Source organism: Corapipo altera, unplaced genomic scaffold, assembly GCF_003945725.1.
Source record: "Corapipo altera isolate COAL_440 unplaced genomic scaffold, ASM394572v1 61153, whole genome shotgun sequence".
NCBI lineage: Eukaryota > Metazoa > Chordata > Aves > Passeriformes > Pipridae > Corapipo > Corapipo altera.
In genome coordinates, this window is record NW_020884958.1 from 1296082 (window position 1) to 1300764 (window position 4683).

Below are 4683 nucleotides of genomic sequence, written 5' to 3' on the forward strand. Positions count from 1 at the left end.
AATGAAATGCTGATGGAAAGAAAACTGAGTATGTTGAAACATTTGAGTTCTCTTTTGACTACCTAGTACATTTCTTTTGCGTATTAAAGGTAGCTTAAAAATCAATATCAACCTGACCAATGCTGATTCCTTTTCTGAAAACAGAACTGAAGTACAGAAGCTGTAACTTTCTTAATTTCCTAATATATGTATTTTTAAGAAAAACACTGTCAGGACTTTGCACTTGGAGTTTTTTCCTGTGAAGTTTTATTCCTTTCAAGACCTGTCTCATGTAATAATTTTTACTAATCCTGTAGGAAGTCTTGAACTCTAATGTCATACTTTTCTCTTGAAAGAAAGGACTAAGCAAGAGGACCAGGCCGTCTGAATAAAGGTGGTCCACTAATTTTAACAACTGCTTTAATTTAAACTGACTTTCTTAAATTAATGCAAACTATTTTCTGAGAACATGAAGAAGAATTACAACTGTTTTAATTAGGCAGATAAAATCTGTACCACTTCTGTTAATGGTGCCTTTAAATTGGTTTTATCTTCCTGTTTCTCAAAATTCCCACTCAAAATCTGCATGTCATTTCCACCTTGAAACCCAAACAGAAGTTTGTATGTTGCTGTTCAGATGTTCAAGAGGATCACTTGGAGATTCTCACATCTCTTACTTATACAGAGTGTTGATAAAAAGGGAAAGAGGCAGAGGGTTCCTGACACATGGTTCCTGTGAACCATGTTACCTAAACCACTTCTTAACTTGCAGCGACTAACTGCATGGTATTTTCATCATCCTTGTTTCTTTTTGCCTTCATTAATTTGGTTTTATTTTTTTATTTGTTGTAGAAATGCCAAGCTTTTGTAAGTAGCAAAAAAAAAAAAAAAAAAATAAAAGAAGAAAAGAGCCCTTTGCTATTCCTTGTAGGCTGTGGCAGCTTGACTCTAGGAGGAAAAAATGTTTCTGGAAAAGAAAAAAGATCAAATACAAAAAAGAGTTGCCATAAAGTGGAAGTGTGGCAGTAGTCTGGATTAGGATGACTTCATACTGTGCTGTCTGGACGGGTCTGAAGCTGGTTGTTCTGAATCTTAGAAGCTCTGGTAAAACCTAAAATTTTTATAAAAATATGGACTTTGATTCAAAATTCCAGCCCAATTTAAATTTTGAAACAGCTAAGCCAATCATATCTATGTGATTCTCACAGAAACTTCTGAAACCCCTCAGCATCGGTTTTGCTTTGCTTTTCCTGCAGTCCACTGTGACAGCCCAGCTGGCACAAGTGAAGCTTGGCTCCTTCCAAGGGCTTTCTGAACAACCTTTCCTTGTCACTGCAGTGTAGGATTGTTGTGAGAATAGATGGGAGTCAGTGCTGAGTTGTTCATGTGTAAAGCCACAAAGTGGTGGAATGATGCTATGAAAGAAAACATATCAAGACCTCCTCTCTTGTAAACCTGAAGAGTCTCAGTAGTATACAATTGCAAGTAATACAGTTAAAAGCTTTACTACCAGGTTCTTCCCCTCATTACCATTGAGGACTGAAGCTAGCCCTTAACTCATTAGTATTTATATAAAAATTTCAAATGCAGTGTCTACCATTATTAAAACCTGATGCCCAGGTTGTTGTTCATTAATCCTTGAGACTGCAGTGTTCTGGGCCTTCATTTTTTAGGACTATTTATGCAGCATCCCAATAATGTCAATGTATTAATTGGCTCATGCAAGAATAGGCTCCAGAGATTAATAATTTCATGGTAAATGTAGTTCTGGGGGAAGAGTTATTGCAATATACCAACTCTAATTACCAAAGTTAATTATAGTTTTAGCTTCCCAAGCAATATAGGAAACTATATAAAGTACAGTTTTCAGCATGAGTCAGTTCTGAGAAAGCTCAGCTGGGGAAATAAGGTGACTTGGGGGCTGTAATGCTCTAGGAACTGTTGCAGTGAAAACACTGGAATAAGAATGTGGGGTCACAAAACAGCCTTAGTGTGGCAGAAAGCTAGGAAAAACCAGTATGATTTCCTAGCTTTATTACTTGAATAAAATACTCAGCTGTAGTGCTTCCTGTTTAGTGATGATTGTTGTCCACTTTATGATGCTGATTATTCTTTCTCTGAGGGTTGATTGTGTGGCAGTGCTGGTTTGCATTTTCTTTTTTTCGATCCTCTTGTCATAGGTGAGCTAAAGCCTACGCAAGAGCACGCATCCTCCCTAGTTATCCCTACTGTTCACATGTATGACCAGTCTTCGCGAATGAAGATTTGGGAAAGGTCTTTACCCTTCGAGCCTGTGCAGTGGATTTTTTAGATGAGACACAGTGTGCGCTGAGCTGAGCCCACCCTTTAATCCTAAGGTTCATCTGCCGGGGCCGAACGAGCTTGGACAGTGGCAGTGAGGTCCTCAGGACGTAGGTTTGTTTAGAGTGACCTTCTCTTAGATGGATGGCCTTACAGGGCTGAACGAGCTCCATCTGCCCGGGGGAGTTTCCCTGACTGGGAATCGAACCCGGGCCACAGCAGTGAGAGTGCTGCATCCTAACCACTAGACCACCAGGGGTCCCCATTGTTCATATACTTGGGTGATATTTATTGGGTTTTGGTGCTTTCAGGCTTGCTGTGTAATGGTCCCTGGACTGTTACGATTCAAGGTCACAATTTTACTTCTCTAAGGGAGAATTGCTTCTGAACGTGTTTATGTCAGAAATGGTTTCAGCTTTCAGCTGCTTCAATATTATTAGTCAGTAAACATATCGTGAGGGCTGGCTGCTTCCCCACTTCCACAGCTGTAAAATGAATGGAATTATCCTGAAGTTGTTGAAAGCCGCACCTGCAGGGAAATCCCTATTTCATCAGAATTTGCATAGAAAAATGGCACCTTTCTCTCTCTGAGCTTGTGCTTTCCTCTGGAGTCAGAAGAGAAATTGCTTTTAGGTGAAATCGGATTTTTCAGTTTCTTTCAGGAGATTGTTCTTTTGATGGACATATAGCTCAGATTAAATCATACTTGACAATTTCCCCAGGACCTTTCTGTCACAGGTCTGTCCCATTTCATAGAAGTAATTACTACCACATGTTTCCCTGCAATCGTTTCTTCCTTTGCGAGATAAAGTGCTTGAGCTGTGATTAATTTTCTACCACTGTACTTGCAATTTGGCACTGAGATTATCACTGTGTTTGCAATAGTATCTACAGTCCCAGTGTATTGGAAAGAAACAATGGAAGCCTAACCTCTTCCCTCTCCATTGGGTTGTTCGGTGTGGAGGCACCATCAGTCTGTGCAACAAAGGGAAACTGTTTAAAACTCGTTTGACACTGGTTTGAAAAGTTTACATCTAAGAGGTTTAATAAAGTTGCAATCCCACACAGCGTGAAACCTCTGAGAAACTGATGGTACAGTATGTAAGCTGGTTTATTGGAAACACACAACATGAGAATGCTTATCAGTTTTATTATTTTACCTGTCCACTGGATAATTCTGAGAGTATCAGTGTAGAAATGATTCATAATTTAGACCCAAAGAAAAATCCATTTAATTTTCCTTTAATTGACTTTTAATCTGAACACTGCTAATATTAGGATGCTCATCATCTAACATGTTAAACTTGAATACGCTCAGAAAGGCTTTAAAAGCTTGCAGGAATCTGGCTGCTTGCTCCTCTGTTACAATTTTTCGTTGAGCTGAAAAACTGTTGTGATCAGCAAATTGACTTGGTTTTGTATTAATCCAATTACTATATTTCTATTTACAAAGATTAAGTAAAATTTGGATGAGTTTGTTCTCTGATTATATAAAGCAGCATGCATAAAAATGAAAAGTGGGTGTGAAGAACTTGTCAAAATCCCTAGGGCTAGAATCAGATCTGCTGTGTAATGGCCTTTGGTGGATTGAAAACCATATTTGTTACTTATGACATCTTCAGAGTACAGCACAGTGAATTTACAAGAGCATTCTGTGAAGATACCTGTCCTTGAGACATTGGAGATGTCCTTTTGGCTACAGTGGCAGCTGAACACATGTCAATTATCTGTGAGTTTTTAACAAAATCTTAAACAGGCTTGAATATGTCTAGAGGTCTGCTGTAGTAGTAAAAAGTTAGGGCAAGATCCATGGGTAGAAGTTGAAACTTAGCAAATTCAGGCGGAGAATGAAGCACATTTTTGCCTTTTTTCTCTCAAAAGGAACTAAACCATTGGAGTTAAAACACTGGTCAGAACACCACCCAAGGTAACTCCTCAAGATTGGGATCCCTCTCTTTAGCGGTTGAGGGATTGTGCATTCCAGGTTACCATTCTAAAACCCTAAAAATTCTTAAGTCAGTCTTGTAATGCCAATTCCATTTGATATCACGTATCTCTGTTCAAGTGTTGATGGAGCTTTAATTGGTTTATTTGGTTTCTCACTTAATTTTATACTTTTGTGACAAAAAAATTTCCCAATTCCAGTGAAGATACTGGCCTCTGAGCACAAAAATCTGTGTTATATATCACCACAGAAATAACCAAAACCTGGATTTTTCCTTTTAAGATAAACAGTAAGAAATGTAGGAAGAAAAGAGGACTTACTGAGTTTGTGTAAAAGGAAGGAAAAAGGAAGGCAGAGATTTGTGTGCAGTAACGCTGAAACTCCATGACAGTTCAAACACAGCCGTTAGGCCCTTAGGATATTTTCTCAAAGATTCACCTGAGGCCTCTAGCAATTCT

At 38.6% G+C, this 4683-nt stretch overlaps 1 non-coding gene across 1 annotated transcript; it reads right to left on the minus strand.

Annotated features, from left to right (window-relative positions):
* Positions 1-2467: 2467 nt before the first annotated feature.
* Positions 2468-2539, minus strand: TRNAE-CUC. The gene has a single exon. It is a non-coding gene; the product is annotated as a tRNA-Glu (tRNA).
* Positions 2540-4683: the final 2144 nt, after the last annotated feature.